General features: G+C 42.1%; 1 protein-coding gene across 2 annotated transcripts in view; it reads left to right on the top strand.

Annotated features, from left to right (window-relative positions):
- Positions 1-1,631: 1,631 nt before the first annotated feature.
- REV1 (REV1 DNA directed polymerase) overlaps positions 1,632-22,157 on the top strand; it is a 98,204-nt gene continuing 77,678 nt past the window's right edge. Inside the window, exon 1 of one of the 2 annotated variants that reach the window (XM_081100515.1) lies at positions 1,632-1,827. The gene's annotated coding sequence lies outside the window, so the exon portion shown is untranslated. Of the gene's footprint in view, positions 1,828-19,178; positions 19,947-22,157 lie in introns of those variants that run through there. The other variant, XM_081100516.1, reaches the window with a different exon arrangement.

Here is a 22,157-nt window from a genome sequence, read left to right as displayed (position 1 = left end):
TGCACTCAAGTGCAGTTAATATCATCTTATTTTCTAGAAAGGTGTTGCCAAGGTCAGTTAACTTAATATTGTATTTCTTCCTTGAGAAAATACATAAAAATAATACCTTTGACTGGAATAGGAGAGCGGGGAAGAAAATTGACATTGAAATACAGTGGTACATTTCCTGTAGAGTTCACAAGTTATTTTTCAATTTGAAAAGCGAGTTTTGCCATTCCTTGTTAATGGAAATACTGCCATTTAGAGACCCGTTAACAACCATAACTAAAAAGGTTTTGCCACTGTTTTTCTGTGGCGTTTTAGCAGATGACACCCTGATGGTGCGGTCCGCAGCCGGTTCTGCTTGTGGAAAGCACTCCAATCTGTACTACATTGTGACGTCTCGGAAAAGCACACAACCTGCATTTGCTGGGTTAGAGACAAGAACACCGAAATTGAAGCGCATTTTTAAACGCCTATAAAGTAGTAAACACAAAAGGCTCGGAAAAAAGAAACGTCATTGAGTATTCTCCGAATTACTAGTAAACTAACGCCAGCTCCGCAAGATCAGCTTTCAAGAGTGCCGGTTTTCCCCCCAAAGTACTTGGAAACTCGTCAGGTGTTTCAGGGAAAGGAAATGAGAAAACGTGTTGAGCCTTTGCATGGAGTTTCACTTCACGTTTGTGCATTACAATAAAGATTATTATAGAAACGTGGGATCTCCAGGAAAACCGACATTGCCAAGAGGGGGGGAATGGGCCTTATGAGTCTAGCCAGAAGGTCCTCGAATTAAAATTGTATTTAATCATACATAATGTGTAATTTTTCTTTTTACATCAGTAGAAAATTGCTTCCGCGTGTAACGCCAGTGCTGCGAGATGGGATTCCAGCCGCAGGTTTACAAAGATGCAGGCGCAACGCAGGGCGGGACCTGGGAGGACGGGGACAGGCGCTGTGCCGCCTGGAATTGACAGCCAATCAGGGCGCAGTGTTCATTCCCACCCACCAATGCGGGCCCCGTCGCTCCGACGCCGGGAAGTGTCAGTGCTTGTGTCCCTTCTCCGCTAGATGTCACTGTAAGGCAGTCGCTCGTGGAGGGGACCCGGTGCTCCACGGATGCACACACAGCGCAGGGTTCTAAGCATGGTCAGTCCTTGCACTTGTGTCCTCTCGGACAGTAGCGTCCGGAGCGGACCGGGGCGGCGGAGACTCGCTGAAGAAGAACCGCGCCCAGTCCAAAGCAGCCATCCCAGCTGGGGGCGTGGAGGTCATGGGGTGCGGGGCGGGCTCCGCGAAGCGAAAGGCCGGTCCGCGCTACGTTTTCCCCGCCCCCGCCAGGGAGACGGTCACGTGCGGCGGCGGCGCTATCCCCGCGGCGTGAGAGGGGGCGGGGCCAGGGAGGGTCGCCCAGCTTCCAGGCTCAGCTCCCGGCGTTCGGGGTCGCCCCAGGCCGGGCGGCAGCGGGCGCGTGCGCCGCGCGGGAATGAGTGCGGGTGAAGCGGGGCGGGCCTCTCCGGCAGCGCGCACAAGCCGGCCGCCGCCCGCAGGGGGCGGGGCGGGGGCGGAGCCAGGATCCGGCCTGAGGGGGCGGGGCGAGGCTGCGGCGCGCGCCCGCCGAGGGGGAGGGGCGGGGTCTGCCGCGGAGCGCGCGGGGCCGCCCTCCGAGAGTGTGGGGCGAGCGTGGACCGCGGCGCGGCGCGGCGCGGCGGTGTGACTCCTTCCCCGGCCCTCCTCCCGGCCCTCCTCCCGGCCCCGGCAAGCGCACTGTGCGGCGGCGGGGGGCGCCGGGGCCCGCGAGGCCAGAGGAGGCGGCGGCGCCGGGCATGGTGGTGTGGGGCAACGTGGAAGGTGAGCGACCCCGGCCGGCGGCGGGATGGGGGGAAGGGCGGGACCGGACTCGCGCAGCCCGGAGGTACCGCAGCCCCGTCCGGAGGCGGCCGAGCGCGGGCGGCTGAGGCGGGGCGGGCAGGCGCGCTGGCCGGGCACCGCGGCTGTCCCCGCGCGGCCTGGCGGCCCGGGGCGCTTGCAGCGCGGCGGCCGCCGGGTTATGTAACGGTGACCTCCCTCCCCGCCTCCGCCATGGCGCGGCCGGCCGGCCCCTCACTGGGCGGCCCGCGGAGGCGGCACGCGACGACTGGCGCCGCGGCCCTGCCTTCCGCGCCCCCGGCCCCGAGCCGCGGACGCCTCCCGGTCCCGCTCCGGCCGCGCCGCAAACTCCCTCTCCTGCGCCGGCGCCTCGCCGGCCATTCAGCGCCGCGCCATTCATTCGTGCGCGCGTTTGCTCGCTGGCTCGCGGAGCGGCGCGGGGTGCCCGCGGGGGCCGAGCGGGTCTTCGTCGCTGCCGGTCGTCCCCTCCATCCAACATCCCCGCAGTGGGTCCCAGCATCGGGTCGGAATATCTGAAGACAGCTTTTGTGCACTTGTTTTTCCTCCTCCTCTGTTGCCTTAAGACGTAGGGCACCTCCTACCTGTCCAGACAAGTGCCCCTTTCACACTCGCGCTCCCTGTCAAAACAAGTCAGTCCCTGTGTGCGCGGAGAGGGGCCTTTCCTTCCGCAGTAAACTGCTCTCGCTACCTAACCCAGCTTGTAAAGAAATACCTTAATATATCACTCCTTGATTGCCTCCCCCTTATTAAAAAAAACTACAGGTGGTGTAAGTCTGCTTTCTGTCTTCCAGGCTTCTCAGGTCACGTCCAGGGTGGAAATGGTTATCTTTAGGTAAAAATAATGTGGATGGACCAGCACCTACCATGAAGGGCTGGTACCTAACTGTGAAGGACTTTCTGTGATCGTTTTAATTCTGGTGTCCGCCTGGTCTCTCTGCTTCACCTCGGTCCTGGGGTTTCCCCTTGGGGTAGGGTAGGACAAGACATTGCTTCTCCCTGGGGCCCGCATGGCAACCCCGTCTGGGTGCCTCCACCTGCTTCCTGAACTCGCCCTCTCCGCCTTCCCAGGTCGCCTGGCCTTACGGTGCAAATACCTTCGCATGTCCCTCCCTCTGCTTCCTGTGTTGGGCTCTTCAAGCTCACCCAAAGTGCCCCCCCCCCCTGCAATCCTCCGTCTTTAATGATCTCCATTCAATTTTCAGTGTATTTATTTGTCACTTTTTTAAAAATATATTTTATTGGTTTTTTACAGAGAGGAAGGGAGAGGGATAGAGAGTTAGAAACATCGATGAAAGAGAAACATCGATCAGCTGCCTCCTGCACACCCCATACTGGGAATGTGCCCGCAACCAAGGCACATACCCTTGACTGGAATCGAACCTGGGACCCTTCAGTCTATCCACTGAGCCAAACAGGTTAGGGCTATTTGTCACTTTTGATATCTTTTCATCCACATTCTGTTTTTCTCTGACTGCCTTTTTGTTTGTTTGTTTTTAATACTCGCCTGAGGATATTTTTTCATTGACTTTTAGAGAGAGTGGAAGGGAGGGATGGGGAAATAGAGAAAGAGACACAAGGATAGCCTGCCTCCCAAAAGCCCTGACCAAGGCCTGGGATAAACCTGCAACCCAGGTACATGCCCTTGACCAGGAACCAAAACCCAAGACTAACCCTTCGGTGCGTGTGCTGATGCTCTACCACTGAGCAGCACTGGCCAGGCTCTCCCAATGTCTTGCAGTCTCAAGGGCAGAGTCTGTCTTTTGTCATAGAACTTTTCACCTATTTTATGATAAATAACGTATTTAAATTTTCTTTATCCTAAACAGGTGGGACTCATTCTTTTGGAGTTAATTTCTATGAAGTTTCAAGTAGAAAGTAATTTTTCAAGATAGTGTGTTTGAATATGTAAGGCCACTCCATTTTCCCACTTCCAACTTCAAAACTCAGATTCTACATAAGAGAAGAAACCCTGTCCTTACCTGGGACAGCCTCGTCATTAATAATAAGTCAGGAAGGGTCCTGGCTGGTCTGGCTGATTTGGGTGGAGTGTCCCCTTGTGCACTGAAAGTCTGAGTTCGATTCCTTGTCAGGACACATACCCAAAGTTGCTTGTTTAATTCCGTTGGAGTGCATTTGGGAGGCAACTGATGGATGTTTTCTCAAATCGATGTTTCTTTCTTTACCCCCCACCCCAAATCAATAAAATCATATCCTTGGGTGACTATTTAAAAAAAGTTAAGTTTAGAAGGCTACATATCATATATCTGATAGTCCTTCCTTTGATAGCTGCTATAGTAGAAAGACAAAGACTTTGGACTTACATGTAGATTTAAATTCTGATTCTGTCCATTAGCTGTGTGACCTTGGACAATTTAAGTTACTAATATCTGATTTTTTTTTCTCATTTGTTGAATGAAGACCTCACTCCCACCTTGGGTAGCTCAGGATTAAATGAATTAAATCTAAGGCACCTAGTGAATCCCTGGTACACAGTGAAGCTCAGTAAATACAGATTCCTTTGGAAAATGTCTCTATTATAATTCATAATCTAGAGTGAGTCAGGATGTGCTGGAGACAAAGCATTAGGAGAAAAGTGTAATTAGAAGAGGTGATAGGTACCTCTTGGCTCCAAATAGATAAATGAATCCTAAACTAAAGAGCAGCAAAGCTCTTTCTGCTTCTCAAGACTACATGAGTTCATGTGGCACATTATATATCAGTATATTAAACGGCATTTACAAATGAAGGCAATAGCAATCTTTTTTTCTCCTAGAATAGCACTATCTGAAGCATTAACAAGGCTATCTCTGATTTTCAAAATTATGTAAGGAATGGGGAGTGAAAGGAGGAATATATATTTTTTAATTATGTGAGTTTTTTAAATTGATTTTAGAAGGGAGAGGGAGAAAGAGAAACACTGGTCGTTTGCCTCCTGTACACACCTGACCAGGATTGGAATCTACAACCTGGGCATGTGCTCTGACTGGGAATTGAATTGGTTACCCTTTGGTGCACAGGATGATGCTCAACCAACTGAGCCACATCAACCAGGGTGAGGAAGGAGAAATATTTAAAAATGTCTTTTTTAGAGACAGTTAGGTTTCATGTTCTCCTTTTAATATCTCATCTGTGTATAAACAGTTTCTCTTCCTTATACTGTTACAACGGTGCCTGCCTTCCCTGCTGTCCTGCTTTTCTCCCTGTCTTACTGATCCCCACATAACAGTGATTTTTTTTTAAAGACATAAATCAGTTTTCTTTATCATGCTTAAAATCCTCCCCATGTTTCCTATAACCCTTAGAATTGAATCCAAACTCCTTACCACAGCCTATCAGGGCATTACATGTTTGATAGCTGCTAATTCTAACCTTACCTCTTAGCAGGTGACTCTTCACCTTGCCTCAGTCCCTAGGTCAGCCGTGGGCAAACTACGGCCTGCGGGCCAGATCCGGCCCGTTTGAAATGAATAAAACTAAAAAAAAAAAAAAAGACCGTACCCTTTGCCGAAGCTGGTTTGGCTCGGTGGATAGAGCGTTGGCCTGCGGACTGAAGGGTCCCAGGTTCGATTCCGGTCAAGGGCATGTACCTGGGTTGCGGGCACATCCCCAGTGGGAGATGTGCAGGAGGCAACTGATCGATGTTTCTCTCTCATCGATGTTTCTGACTCTCTATCTCTCTCCCTTTCTCTCTGTAAAAGATCAATAAAATATATTAAAAAAAAAAAAGACCGTACTCTTTTATGTAATGATGTTTACTTTGAATTTATATTAGTTCACACAAACACTCCATCCATGCTTTTGTTCCAGCCCTCCGGTCCAGTTTAAGAACCCATTGCGGCCCTCAAGTCAAAAAGTTTGCCCACCCCTGCCCTAGGTCCTTTTGCCATTTCTTGAACAAACCAAACTGTTCCTATCATAGGGTGATTTACTTGCTGTTCAGTTAGCTGGGCACCCCTTTTCCTGGTGGTTATCTTGCCTTTACATCTTCTGTTCGCTGGTCAGATGTCCTGGGAGGATTATCTGAGGAGATTTCTAAAGTAGAAGCCAGCCCCTCCCTCTGTCTCTTCCAATTCTTTCATTTTGCCTTATTTTTCTCCACAGCATTTATTACTAGGCAAATATACAATAGTCATTTATTTATCAATTTCCCCCATTTGCTCCAAGGCCCTCCCTCCCTCCCCCACTAGAGAGCAGAGACCTTGTCTGACTTGTTCATGGCTCTATTCCAGTGCTTAGAACTGTGCCTGGCACATAGTAGGTTCTCAATAAAGCTTGTTAAATGAATGAGTGGTATAAGTTGATTTAAACATTGGTGCTGGGGTCAGAATCCTGGCTCCTACCATTTACTGATTGTGTGGCCTTGGGCAAATTAATTCCTTGGTGATTCAGTTTGCTCATCTGTAAGATGCGAGCAATCATTTCTATCTCATAGGATTATTATGAGTAATTGAGTTAATATATGTAAAGTGCTTAGCACAGGGTTGTTTTATAGTTTTTAAAAACAATGTTTGAAATTACCTTGGAGTATTCAGTTAAGATTTTGTGTTTTTGCATGAGATAGAGGTATAATCAATTGAATTTTATATTTTGCTGATTTATAGAACTCTTCCTTTTTAAATACATATATTTTGTGGATGTCTAGAACGGATTAAAAAATAAATTGCTGAGCAATGTTTAAGTCAGTCAGCCTTTTTATTCTTAGATATGTGGAAGATGCTTAGAGTGATTATCTCCACAGCTGCCCACCAGAGTGGCTTCTATGTATTTCTCTTTGAAGTTCCACTGGAGATAGGATTGTGGTGATGAAATGACTTGCTGGAGGCTGAAGACAGGAAAATTCTTGAAGGTCCAGTTGAAGTATAAGTTTTTTTTTTTAAAAAAAATATATTTTATTAATTTTTTACAGAGAGGAAGGGAGAGGGAGGGATAGAGAGCTAGAAACATCGATGAGAGAGAAACATCGATCAGCTGCCTCCTGCACACCCCCCACTGGGGATGTGCCCGCAACCAAGGTACATGCCCTTGACCGGAATCGAACCTGGGACCCTTGAATCCGCAGGCCGACGCTCTGTTTTTTTCTCTCCCTCTCCCTTCCTCTCTGAAAATCAATAAAAAATTATTTTAAAAAATGAGTCAAAAGCATCATGTGTCATTAGGTCAGCTTTGTAAATAGTTTGAAAAGGTTTTGTATATAATGGTATAATGCTCCAGATTTAAGAAAACATGAATATCTTTAAATTTATTTAAGGCTGAAATAAATTTCAGGTAGTAAGTAAATAACAGAAATTAATGATGCTGATGTGGAGCAAATTTTCGTTATCTCTGTTTTTAGTGAGGAGGAACATGTGATAGAATGTTTTGCACCATGGTAAGCCTTAATGATCTTTGACATATATATGCAAGACTTGAAATTTGAAGAATATTGAAGATATGAGTTTTTGACTTCTCAACACTTTAGATTCAGAATGCTGGTGTTAGATTGAACCTTACAGATTCTGTAGACCAAGCATGTGAAAGTCGTGGCCAGTGGGCCACATGCCTCTCTTATTGAAGAGAGGCATGCGACGTCCCCCCCCTCCCTCCCCCGAGTTTGACATGTTTTCTGTAGACCATACCCTTATATTTTCCTGGAGGAAAATGAGACCCATAGACTCATTTGACTAATAAAGAGGAGAAATAGGACTAGAACAGCCGTGGGCAAACTACAGCCGCGGGCCAGATCGGGTCGGATCTGGCCCGTTTGAAATGAATAAAACTAAAAAAAAAAAAAAAAAAGACCATACCCTTTTATGTAATGATGTTTACTTTGATTTTATATTAGTTCACACAAACACTCCATCCATGCTTTTGTTCCGGCCCTCCGGTCCAGTTTAAGAACCCATTGTGGCCCTCGAGTCAAAAAGTTTGCCCACCCCTGGACTAGAACCTAGGGGGCTTTTGTTTTTGTTTTCTCTAAGACCATTTTTTTCTGCTACAATAACAAGTTGCCCCCTTTGTCACCCAGGGAAAGACCAAGGTATACTTAGTATCTTATTTTCAAGAGGGTAGAGAACTTTGAGAGTTTTTTTAAAAAAACCTGCTTTGCCCTAGCTGGTTTGGCTCAGTGGAAAGAGCGTCGGCCTGTGGACTGAAGGGTCCCGGGTTCGATTCCAGTCCAGGGCACTTGCAGGCTCCATCCCCAGTAGTGGATGTGCAGGAGGCAGCCAATCAGTGATTCTCATCATTGATGTTTCTATCTCCCTCTCCCTTCCTCTCTGAAATCAATAATAAAATAAAATCACTGGCTTTAGTAACAGGAAAGTTCTTGTGCTCTGTAATGCAATTAGAAATTATGCTTTCTCCTTATGCACATAGGATAGTTTGAGAAATCTTTGAAAGACCAATCTGGTCTCTTGGCTTTATGCTTGAATTGAAAGTCTAGTTAAGGATGGGCAAAAAGTTGGTTGTGATACAAATACTTTTTATTTGAAGCCATATCTTGAGTAACCAAAATGTTGCGTATTAGCTTCAATCATTCCTGATCAAAACTGAGGCTAAAATTACCTTTTTAGGAGGTATAGTCAGAAAATAGCTGAACCCTACATTTTCTAAACTCCCATTTCTACACTTGAGAATGGACTTAATATACTTTTATCATTTAGGCATAAGTCTGAATTATGTAATTAAAATTATGATTTTTAAAAAAATCCTCACCTGAGGGTATGTTTTTGTTTGTTTTTAAACAGATTTTATTGATTTTTATTTTTATTTTTTTAAGAGAGAGAGAAACATTGACCACTTGGTTGCCTTCTGTATGCACCGAACCTGCAATCTAGGTATGTGCCCTGCCTGGGAATCGAACCTTCAATCTTTGGGTGTACTGGATGACCCTCCCAACCAACTGAGCCACCCGGCCAGGGCTGATTTCTTGTTTTTTTAAATGCTTTTCACCAAATTCTGAATTTTATCTTGTAATAAGCTCTATTGCTTGGTGACTATTGGCAATATTGAGAGCCTAACTGAAAAAGCCCTTTACTTTTTGGAATGCTTTGTGTTTTAAAAAGTACTTTCATTTGACTTTTTCTCATTTGATTCTTCTAAGAGTCCTGAGAAGAGAGGTAAGGCAGTATTTCCTGTTTTATAGCTGTAATGCAGTTCTGGCACCAACTACCCAGAGTTAGGGCCAACATCACCGGTTAAGGGCACAGCCCACAAACTCCACTTCAGATACCAAGTATTACAGGGCAACCAGGCCACCTGTACTTCTGATCAACTGGCTACAAATTTGGAAGTTCCCACCACCTGCTCAGGTTTCATAATTTGCTAAAATGACTCTCAGAACTCAGGAAGGTGCTGTACTTGCAGTTATGGTTTTATTGTAAAGGATACAAATCAGGACCTGCCAAATCAAGAGATACATAGAGAAAAGCCTGGGAGAGTCCCATAGATGAAGTTTCTGTGTCCTCAGAAAGTCATTTTCCCACCACATCCATACAGGATTACAAGCCAGGGAAGCTCATCCAAGCCTTACTGTATGGTTCTTAGTACATATGCATGATTGAATCATTGGTCACAGAGTTTAATTCAGCCACTAGTCCCTCTCCTCTTCTGGGATGTCAGGCTTTCTGTGGCTCAGAGCCCCAACCTTCATCACATGGTTGGCCGTTCTAGCATGGCCCACCCCATCCTGAAACTAAGTGTGCACTGGGAGTCACTTGTTAATATAAAATACTAGAGGCCTAGTGCACGAATTCGTGCACAGGTGGGGTCTGGCCATCCTGGCCCCAGTTGGCAGATGAGAGCTGGGCCAGCTGGGAGGAGAGGCCGTGGGCAATTGGCTGGCGGGCCCCACCCCCAATTGGGGTGTGAGAGCGATCAGGGGTGGCCGGGAGGAGGGGCCACTGGAGGTTTGCCACTGGCCTACCCCCGGATCAGGCCGGTTCGCTGGCAGCAGTGGGCGTCATAGTGACTGGTCGTTCTGGTCTAGCCTGGTGATATCCATTATACTAAAAATTGGAACAGATTACCTTTGAATATGGAAAGATTGACTTCTGTTGACATTTTCTTTTCAATTGATGCAAGAGTATTTAAAACCTGGGCTGATGATGTATGTTTAAGCCAAATATTTTATTTATATAAATTGTGTTGTAGGTTGAGTTATGAATACAGACTTTTAAAAATATATTTTTTTATTGATTTCAGTGAAAGGAGAGACAGAGAGAGAAACATCAATGATGAGAGAGAATCATTGATCGGCTGCTTCTTGCACACCCCCTTCTGGGGATTGAGCCCTCAACCTGGGCATGTGCCCTTGACTGGAATCGAACCCAGGATCCTTCAGTCCCGAGGCTGATGCCTTATCCATGAGCTCAACCAGCTAGGGCAGACTTTTTGGTATTTTAAAAAGCTCAATAATTTTGGCTGTGAAAACTTTAATTTTTAGAATTTCTTTTTGAATTTGTAATTTTAGACTTAAGGTTATTACTGTTAAGTGAAAAGAACCTATGAAGTGAGATTTTTTTTGGAGAGGTGGAGGTATTGATAATGTATTTGTTAGAATTGTAAAATGTTTTAGTAACTTATTTGTCGAATTAATTGCCCCTTTAAATGTTTAGTCTTGAGTGGAAGTTGCTAGCTGTTCAGTTTTATAATGTTGCAGGTGCAGATTAATGTTCTTTTGCGTATTGTTTATGTCCAACAGAAAATTTCTAATTGTCACTGAAAGATTGTATTACATTCTCTTGTAACTCAATGTTTCTCAGAAATAAACTGCATTAGTTTTAAGGTATAAAGTGCACAAAAAACTGTTACATTGAGTAAGACTACTAGTTCTAGTGTCTTTTGAACAATGTAGCATTTCCTTAGAATGTCATATCATCTTAAAAGGTAGGGGGTTTTGTTGTTTTTCATGTATAATAGGGGCTACTTGGCAGGAAGCCAGGGAGAAGAGGCCAGAAAGTAAAGGAGTGGTAGTTTCTTAAACATTCTACTCCCTTTATGTTCACTTGCAATTACATTTAATATTAGGATTTATGAGAAGAGATATTTGTTCAAGATGGAATTTAGCAGAGCTAGAAAAGAGTGAATTTGACCATATTTTTGAATTGCAGTTCTGCAGAGGGATTGGTTTTTAGTTAAGTGTTGTGTGTGCCAACTTACCTTGTGAGATCTTAGGCATGTGTGGGTACAATACACAAGGAGAGAACTTCAAGAGCCAGAACCTCTGTCTCTGCAACCAGCCCAATCCCTACCATTTACAGGCACAAATTTACACTTCCTTTCCTAACTTATACACAGTAAGGTTCAAACTTCTTGGTAAGATCAGGACCTTCTGTTCTATTACCTCAACCTACCTTATTAGTTCATTTGTCACTGCTTCTGGCCATGTGTCCTGTATAGCAGCCAATACCCTAATGTTGCTTAAACTTAATCTTTTTTCTTTTGATTTTAATCATGAATTTCGCTTCTTCCTGAAATCCCCTTCTACCTATTTAAATCCTACTTATTATTCACAGCTTAGATGCACCTTTTCAGAGAGGCCTCCTTGGATCTCCCCCAAGAGGAGGTTCATTGCTGTTTTGTAGTTGTATGCAAGTCTTTTTTTCTCTAATAGTTAACTTTGCATTGTGGTTTATACTTTTTACTCACCTGAAAATTGCAAATTATGGTAAATGTTCTGTAAATATGGAGTAAATTTTTAGATTATACCTGGAATGGGGGGGGGGGTGGGGAGAAGGAATTAAAGTCAGGATAGGAGAGATCTTGTCATCTGTAACCTAATAAAAACCTTCAATTGCATTGAAGGTGAATTGTATTTAGTTTTGTTAGTTCCTTCTCCTTAGTGCACATTGTGGCAGCATCCTATTTATATACTCTGTCTCATTACCTGTGAACTTCTTTATTTGTCTCTGTTCTCACTGACCACTCTAGATACACTTTAGGCAAAATTCTCAAAGTATATGCCTCAGACTAGCAGCATTAGCATTTCCTAGGAACGTTTTTTTTTAGAAATGCAGATTACCGGCCCCACTCCTGACCTACTGCATGAGAAGCTTTGGGGTTGGGGCCCAGCAGTCTGCATCTTGACAGGCCCTCCACGTGATTCTGATGCTTGCTCAATGTGAGACCACTGCTGAGGACACAGTCCCCTCTTTGATATGAACTCCTTTATTCTCCAGCTAAGTTCTGTTCCTAATACGAAGCTTCTACAGCAGCCTTGGGAATCGTTGATTTACTGTAATCATTGGGCTTTCTGTGAAGATAAAACATTCCTCCTTAGTGAAGATCACTGGCTTTTACTCTGGCCTTCCACTCTCTAAAAAATCAATGGAAAAATATTCTTGGTTGAAGATTAACAATAACAAAGAATATGGCACAAATTTGTGTATATATTACTCTGCTCATATCCAGGCTTGATTTTAAAGGAGTCTAGAAGTGTAGTCTCTAGTTGGCTCCCTTGCTTCCTACTAAGGGAGGGTGGAAAAGGTGTTTCTTTACTAAAAGAAAGGGAGAATGAGTAATGAATACCATATTGGAGGAGAGTTGCCATTCTGCCACCTAGTAGTTTGGGAATATCAAGACGGTTCTTGCTTCTGATACCAACTGCAAATTTGGATGTCCCCCAAACTGCCCTCAAGTTCAGTGATTAACTAGGACTCAGAACTCCTGAAAGTTGTTAAACTTACAGTTACGAATTATTACATTAAAAGAGTAAAGAGTAAAAATGGGACGGAGAAACCAAGATGGCGGCATAGGTAAACACCTGAAATTGCTGCCTCGCACAACCACTTCAAAACTACAAATAAATAATTTTCAATTATTTTGGGTATATACCCAGAAGTGGAATTTCTGGGTCATATGGTAATTCTATATTCATTTTTTTAAGGAATTGTCATACTGATTTCCATAGTAGCTACACCATTTTTCATTCCCACTGACAGTGGGTTGCCTGCCAAGGCTCCCATCTCATCCCTCAGGGTGTTGTCCTGGGAGATGTCTATTAGCTGGTACTGGATGCACTTCCCATCCAGGGTGCAGGTTACCTCACTGCTGGTATTTGATTTCGAGTGACCCAGTGACCAACATGCTGTAGACACGCAGGCCAGTCATGCTGCTCGTGGATTGACTGGCAGATGAGCAGCAGTAGCTGCACCTACCCAACAACTATTTAAGTTGAGGATAAACCCTTACATGCACATATAACTAGAATAATGAGACTGAATAAAAGCCACTCAAAATCAATTTCATTATTTAATAGTTAGTATACTTTATAGAGTTACAAATAGGTAGCCAACAAATTAACGCTGATGAATATGTATTTGGACATTTTCTGAATATGTAGTGGGAATTTTGCTGGTGTGTTATGACCTGTTTGAAAACTTATAATGTTGATAATTCTTTAGAAAATGGATGAAATACTACTTTTGCATGAAAATGATTGCTCCTGGTGATTAACATCATTCAGTGGGGAGGTAATATCCACCAATAATCAGTAAAAAAGTCAAAATGATGTTCTTTTGTAGTGGGTTTTGATTAGCCTTTTTTACCTATCTACTCGAGGCCCGGTGCATGAAATTTCGTACACTGGTAAGGGCCCTAGGCCTGGCCAGTGGTCAGGGCCGATCGAGCCTTCGGGCTGCTGGCCGGGGCCTTCCTTTGTTCCACGCTGCCCCCGGTGGTCAGTGCATGTCATAGTGAGCGATCAATGTCCTGGTCTCTAAGTCGAACTCCCGAGAGGACACGTTGCATATTAGGCTTTTATATGTGTGTATATATAGAAGATCTATCCTCACCTGAGGACATTTGTTTCCATTGGTTTTTTTGGAGAGTAGAAAGGGAGGTAGGAGAGCATGGGAAGAGAGAGAGAGATTGAGACAGACAGAAACATTGATGTGAGAGAGACACATCAGTTGGTTGCACCCTGACAGGGGCTGGGGCATCGAGTTTGTAACCGAGGTATGCGCCCTTGACCAGGAATCAAACCCATGACCCTTCGGTCCACTGGCTGACGCTCTAACCACTGAGCATCTGGCCAGGGCTTGACTAGCCTTTTATATTTATTTTTTAATTTATTGTCTAAAGCAGCGGTTCTCAACCTGTGGGTCGCGACTCCTTTGGAGGGGGTCGAACAACCCTTTCACAGGGGTCGCCTAAGACCATCCTGCATATCAGATATTTACATTACAATTCATAACATTAGCAAAATTACAGTTATGAACTAGCAACGAAAATAATTTTATGGTTGGGGTCACAACATGAGGAGCTGTTTTAAAGAGCCAGAAGGTTGAGAACCACTGCTTTAACTGGTTTTGAAGTGTGTGATGGTGCATCATCATGAAGCAAAATTACTTTGCCGTGTCTTCTGGCACATTCTGGTCGTTTCATGATCAGAGCGTGGTTCAAATTGATTATTTGTTGTCGGTAGCAGTCAGTATTAACAGTTTCACCTGGTTTTAGAAGCTCAGAATACACCACACCTTTCTGATCCCACCAAACACAGAGCATTGTCATCTTTCCGAAGCGATTTGGCCTTGCAGTCAATGTTGATGGTTGACCTGGATCAACTCATGATTTTGTGCATTTGGGATTCTCAAAATAAATCTACTTTTCATCGCCAGTCACAATCTGATGCAGAAAAGAATTTCTTTTGTGCCATTGAAGTAACATTTTACTGATGACTTTTCGGTTTCCATTTGTTTTTCGTTCAGTTGATGTGGCACCTATTTTCCTTCCTTTAAAATCTTTCCCATTGCTTGTAAACGATCAGAAATTATTTGCTGAGCAGTGTTTAATCTTTCTGCAAGTTGTTTTTGTGTTTGACACGCATCCTCATCCAATAATGCTTGTAATTGTTGGTCTTCAAACTTTTTCGGTTGACCTGGACGTTCTTTGTCTTTCACATCGAAATCATCAGTTTTAAAGCGTTTAAACCAGCGCTCACAAGCATCTCGAGATGGAGCGTGTTCACCATAAGCTTCCCGAAGTATTCAGCAGCACTTTTCTTTAAAATAAAGTAATGAATTAACACGTTGTTTGCGGGTAGTTTTTATCGCGCGCTAACAGGTGGCGCGGGCCATTTTTGCTAATTTTTTGTGCAAACGGCAACGTTCAGTAAAATCACAATAACTTTAGTTTGCGTATTTATATGTTACCCGCATTCTACCGCTAGTCTATAAAAAACATATTAATACGTGTCCCGTGCTCTACTACACTGGTAGAACATATAAATACGTAAAACGTATAAATACGTTTCCTGCATACAGTGTGTTAAATTTCCCTCAAATGCTCTTTTTTTTGGCACAAAATTTGACATTTTTAAGTGTAAAAATATCTATGATGTTAACACCTTCAGGAAATTTGACATACGAAGTTTTGAAGCTTGTTGTCAATACAACAAAGTAGCGTACATGTCAAATCGATATACATCAACATATGTGTAACTCCACCTATTGAAAAAATCCACATTATTAACTGGTACACCTAGTAGGTTGGAACCCAGTCTGCAGGAATTTCATCTGAAAACTAGTAGGCACTTTTTACTTAACAAGCCTACCTTGGGAATTGGATGGCTTGTCCATGAAGGACATTCTCTTAGTGAGTGGGGTTAGTCAAGAGGACACATTATACTAGTAGTTCAGAAGGTTGTGGGTAACTGAGAGGATGAGAACAGTTTTATTTCTGTGGACTGTTTCTCCCAAGCTGTGATAGCCTGACTTCTTGCCCTGCTCCATGCTAGGGAGAGCTGTATTTGAAGAAGCAAAGGAGTCATCTAGAGTGGGGAACTTTTCCCCTGGATATGGCGTCAGGGCACTAACAAAGCCCCTTTTTCAAAGATTCTTACTGGTTAGCAGAAACGTAAGCCTTACTCATGGCATACCAGTTTCCAAGATCAGGGTTTTATGTTAGCTACTTCGTGATTTCATGCTTCCAAGGAAGCACCGTAGTCTTTAGAACCCTTTAAATCAGCGGTCGCCAAGCTTTTGGACCTCACGGACCACCAGTTGGCGACCACTGCTTTAAATGATTTATACTTAATTCTACCTGTTTTGTGGTTCTGGTTAGCACCAAAAGTGTGTGTCATTTGCTAATCTTGTCTGTGCTACTTTTTGAGGAAGGAGTGTCTATCATATTGCTGACTATTAAACAGCACAGGATTCTATTGTGAATTTTTGGAAAGCTGTTTTAAAATAAGAGAAATAAAGAGTAGGTAAGATTAAATATGCAAGGTGGAGTTTTGAATATTGATATATTGAGGTACACTATACTTGTTACATATCGCTATTACTACCATGCTTTATATATAAATTTATTTTCTTTATTCAACAAGAATTTATTGACTTCCTATCATATACAAGATTAAAAGCAATTTTTTATTTTTATCTTTTATTGGTTTCAGAGAGAAAGGGAGAGGGAGAGATAGAAACATCAATGATAAGAGAGAATCATTGATCGGCTGCCTCCTGCATGCCCTATACTGGGGATTGTGCTTGAAAACTAGGCATGTGCCCTGATCAGGAATTGAACCATGACCTCCTGGTTCATAGGTTGACGCTCAACCTCTGAGCCATGCTAGCTGGGCAAGGCAGTTTTACATGTTTAGCATATTTTTCATACTTTCATTCTGTGGTATCTTGAGTATCAGAAAGCAGATGAGTGTGGGTCTAACAGAAATGAGGGAAGTATAAACAGTCTTTGATGCCATGTACATGTCAACAGAAGTGTGATAATCCTACTTACTGTTTACATCCTGTCACCTGAGTCTCCCTTTTATTTGGCCATGCAGTTCAGGTTGTCAGATAGCTTTGCTGCTTGCCAGCGTGGTCTGTCACTGCTCTTGACCAGGATTATGGATCTGGGTCATGTAGTTCACTTGATGCTCCAGGGTTTGCTGGGTTTTCCCCCCATTATTCCTGCCTAAAATCTTTCTTTTAAGTTTATTTGTAGAGCTAGTATTTCCTTGATTGGTGCTCATTTCTTTTTAGAACTCATAGAGTGCCTATTTTTCATTTGTCTCAGTAGTGCCTACTATAGTATCATGCTTTCACAGAGTATTATGCCGTTAGTAGTCTAGTGTGGGTTCTCCTATACGTGGTCTCTAAGTTATTTCTTAGATGACATAATTAGCTGTGATATGTAACGTAATCTATAGCTATATACTGAATTGCTTAGCATTGACTGTCTGATAAAAGAAAGTTATACAATTGATGTCATCCAGCAGTGACAGGGCTGATAAGTTGCCACTCCTAGTGTTCAGTAAAGGCCAGATTTAGTTATGTTTTTACCCCTAATTTATTGTCATGGGCCATCTTAGCCTAAACATAGATTATTTAAATGAATTTGATAGAACAAGTTGCCTTATCTGTCACCTTCTGGAATAAGTAAAAGGGATCTGTATAATAAGTAAACAAATGTAGAGCAACATTGTTAAATAATAAAATCCTTGAAATACATTGCTAACAAATATGGATATAGTTATTTTATTTTTTTATATTTAGTTTCTGAAAATAGTTTTTCAGTGTGTCTTGTACAGTGCACCAAAGAGAACTGTGAAAGGATTTCAATCTAAAATGGAACAGGAGGATTTGAAATGGACAATCTCATGCATGTGTGAACTTCAGAACCAAGAGACTGATTTCCTGTAAATGCCTGATTTACAGAAGACCAAAACCAATGAATATCTGCCAGAACGCCCTCCCAATTCTCCAGCCAGTGAACTTATTGCGTAGACTTTAGCTGAAGTTCCCCCTTTTTGCACTCCTTGAGAATAAATACAGCTCCCTTCACCCCTCAAGGCTCTGCTGTACCTTGTTACAGCATGCAATTCTTCTGCTATCCTATATAATAAAGAGCTAATATGCAAATGTTCATCGTGCCCTCACACTGGGGCTGGGGGACCTGAGGCTGCACCCCCCCCACCCCCGCCCAGTGGGGCTTGACGGGGGTGGGGCCGGCTGGGTCTGGGTCTCGCACAATTTCGAGGCGCACATGGTTGGGCGGGGACTTGACTCTGGGTCCTGCGGCATGCCGCAAACTCTGACAGGAGGGAGGTTGTCATATATATTTTACTACTTTTCTTTTCATCTCTGACACTTGTATTATAGAGAAAGGGCAAATAGCAATATTAAAATATTTCCTCTAATTAATTCCCTTTTAATGTGCATGAATTTCATGCACCAGGCCACTAGTTTCCAAATAAACTCAGTTTATGGTAATTTGAGCTTTCCTTAGTTTACCTGTTTTTTAAGTTAACAGAACTCCAGTAGTCAACTGTTCTAATCTCTTATAGTAAGAGACCCAGGTGATAGTAATTGTGATCCAAGAAATTAAGATTTCCCAGAGATCAGTGAAACCAGTTAGTGACAGAGCCTTGACTAGAAACAGTTCCTCTTTTTCATAATCTTTGGATTCACTTAAGCTATATATTAATGCTACAAACAACTGATTGCCAGTATTGTATTTTTATCCAGTCATTGTTTAACATTGATTTATCCAGATATTTACTGTTTGCCTTTTCTTTTTCTGTAAGAGAATTTACCTTTCACCTGAGGGATATCCTTTTGGGTTTCCTTCAGTGCAAGTTCGCTAATGCCATTAGCTTCTGTTTTATTTGCCTGAAATGCCTTTATTCTATTCTTAACTGATTTTTTCTGGTTATAGAATTCTAAGTTAATGATTTTTTCTCCCCAGAACTGTTGTCTTCTAACTCTTTTAGTTTCTATTGGAAAGATGGCTGTCTGTTAATTTGTTCTTTTGTGTATTTTGAATGGAATCACTCTGTTCTCCCTACTCATGTCACCTTTCAATGTATGAATTTTTGTCTTTAGTTTTCCATACTTCTATTATATATCTAAATATAGATTTCTGTTTTTTTCCCCTGGATTTCTCGTATTTGTGGCTTGATATCTTTAATCAGTTTTAGAATGATTTAGCCATAATTTCTTCAAATATAACTTGTTTTTCTTATTTTTTCCCCTCCCAAATTTACTTAAGTTAGACCTTCTTAAATATCCTTTATCTTTTTCCCTCCCATGTTTTCTATCATTTTGTGTCTGTTACTCCTTTATCTGGATCTTTTCTTGTTACTTATTTTCAACTGTTCTTTATTTGCTTTTATTTATTAATTTGCCCATCTACTTCTGGTATGTTTCAATTCTAGAGTTAGCATTTAATTACTACTTTGTATACTTCCCAGTTTTTTACCCATATTCTGATACTTGTCTTTGTTAAATTCAGTATCTGAAGTGTCTGTGGATCTGTTTATTTTGTTGTTGCTGTTGGTTCTCACTCATGTGATCTTGTGTGCCTGGTTAGTTTTGTTTGTGTGCCAGACATTATATTTGCAAGATTGTACAAGTATGTTGAGTTTAGGATGTTCTCCACTGAGGATTTACATTTGCTTCACCAGATACTCCGGCACTAACAATCCAAAATCACCTTAATTTGCTTTCAGAGACAAATAATCTGTGGCAGGATACATGTTCTGCAAAGTATTGTCTGCCTACTTTCAGCTTACTCTTATTCTTAGGGTCTTCATCCCAAGTGTGCAGATTTATATCCTTGGAAGACCTTTGAACTGCAACTTCTGTTCGCTTAATACTGTGATTTTTGTTTTCAAGAACATTGTCCATCTTCTCAGCCACTCTTCTAGAGTTGCCAAATGCCCTCAGCGAGAAAAGCTGTCCCAGTTTGTGTGGGGAAAGGTAACATGAGATGGCAGAAGTCCTCTCTGTCATCTTCTAAATCTTGGCCCAGTAATTCATTATTTGCTGGACCTTGTATGCCTTGAGGCAATTTTTTAAAATCAATGTTTTGTGTAGCTTTCCTCTTCCTCAGCAGGAAGTTTGGTCCATATTGTTTAGTTTACTATTTGATATGGAATTTTCTCAAGTTGAATTTGAATGTATAAAATGAAATATGCTTCTTGTTTCCTTTTCCCTTTTTTGGGGTCTTATTCTTTGAATCCTGGACCACTAGGAGTTTGCTGTACATGGGTTAAATTAGTGGAAATGATGAAATTACAATTTTAATTCCTTTATTCTCATTTCTTTTACTTTTCAAAGCTTTAAACATTTGTCTGGGATAGTTATATTACTCTGGAATGGGTAAGGAACCTTTAAAATGTGTTTGTTGTTTTTGTTTTTTTATTACAGCTTTGTTTTGTACTTGTCTATCCCCATTAACCCATCAGTAAGGATTTTCATATTGGCTTTTCTTAGTGGATACACAATACCTCTTAAATAAGAGGCTCTTAAATGATTGGGCAAATGAATTAAACTAAAAATATATTGTATTTTTAAAATTTGCCTCATTTATCAGATTGTTGCATTTACTTTTTGTGGGTATGCATCCTTAATCTAATAGCCAGAACTCCCAAACTCTCTTTACTTGTTAGAGCAGATATATGGATTCAGGTTATATGAAGTCAAAGACTGTGTGTTAACAAATTTCCCAAGACTCCTTTAAGATAAGGGGAAAAATCTTGAGGGACTGGACAAAGTAAGCCTCGCGAAAACAAGTATTCAGCAAAGCAAATATGGCAGTTCTGAGACTCATGATGAACCTTGGGTAGCCATGCCCCTGCCTTTATCAAACTTGAAAAAACAAAACTTTTCTCCCTCAGCACCAGCAGCCCCTAATCAGGGTTAATCACTTTGCACTTTGTTGCTCTGTTGGACTTAACTCTTTGAGCATATCTCCACACATCTTTTAGGCACCCTTCAAAGGTTGACAGTAAAAATTTATAATTAACATAAATGTCAGAAAGGAGAAACTACATCCCACAATATACCAAGAATAGAAATATTTGAAAGAAAATATATGCTGTCATGTTCTAAGATGTTACTCAATAAGAAAACCTTAAAAACCATATCAAAGCTGATTTGACTTGGATAATGTATAAGGCTTCTCCAGTAACATAGGGGAACCATTTGATATTAACCTACATATAGTTACTAGAAGAAAATAATGCCTACATGGAAATCATGTTAATTTTATGAAGGATAATGCAGTCATGTCTCAAGATGTAGCCATTTAGGGTTAGCCTTATGTTTTGATGTAGAAGTCATTTTATTATTTTTTAAATATTTTAAAAATGTTTTTTATTGAATTTTAGAGGGTGAGGAAGGAAGAGGGAGAGAGAGATAGAAACACTGATAAGAGAGAAACATCGATAAGAGAGAAACATCAATTGACTGCCTCCTACATGCCCTCTTCTGGGGATCCAGCCTGCAACCCAGGCATGTGCCCTGACTGGGAATTGAACCAGTGACCTCTTGGTGCATGGGTTGATGCTCAACCACTGAGCCACAGCAGCCAGGCTTAGGAGTCATTTTATACCTTGCTAGCCACTGAGCTATCATTTGGTCATTTTGGTAATTTTATAGTACAGATGGTCAAGTGTTGGCTTAAGGAAAATGCCAGATTTCCTAGTTTATCAGTGTAATCTTTCTGCGTCAAATCCCTAGATCAGCACTTTTCAACCTTTTCATCTCATGGCACACATAAGCTAATTACCAAAATTCTATGGCATACCAAACAATACATATTTTGCCAGTGTAACTATAAGAATAGGTATAACTTTGATTCATTCACACCAGACAGCTATTGTGTTGGCCATTGTCGTTTTTTAATTTGACAGTCTTAAGGGAAAAGAGGTGAGTGCCCCTGACTAAATAGCCAGCTATTGCATGTTTTAAAAATTCTTGTGGCCTGACTGGAGTGGCTCAGTTGGTTGGCCTCATCTTGAGAGAAGTAATAACTGAAGCGTTGTCCTGTGCACTGAAAGGTTGCCAGTTTGTTCCTGGTCAGGGCATGTGTGGAAGGCAACCCATTGAGGTTTCTTTCTCTTATCAATGCTTCTCTTTCTCTGTCTCTATCCCCCTCCCTCCCTTTCTTCCTTCCTCTCCAAGCATGTCCTCCGGTGATGATTAAAAAAATTTCTTTTGTGTGTGGCACACTTGAAAATCACTGCTTTAGTAGGTGTGTTATTTTACTTGATTTTTTAAAGGGCTTTTTGCGTAATAGATGAATTACACTGTGAGTGCACTCTTAAGTGCTCAGTATACAATAGCAAAGACAGAGTTTAAGAGCCATACTATAGGTCATTTCATAAAGGAATGTGTTTTCTTAGGTTCTGTTAACACTGATTAATCCTTAACAAGTAATCACGACCATGTTAGTCAGATTTGGTGATGTTTTACATAAGTAGGTGTTGGGATTGTTGCTCAGGAATGTCTAAAAGGTTTTCCTGTTTAAATTTAAAGTACTTGTAATTAAAACCTGATACTCACCTGTAGGAGGGTGTTTTTAGGAAC

This window comes from Myotis nattereri (genome assembly GCF_964212035.1).
Source record: "Myotis nattereri genome assembly, chromosome: 10".
Classification (NCBI taxonomy): Eukaryota; Metazoa; Chordata; class Mammalia; order Chiroptera; family Vespertilionidae; genus Myotis; species Myotis nattereri.
This window is presented reverse-complemented; position numbering and strand designations above follow the sequence as displayed.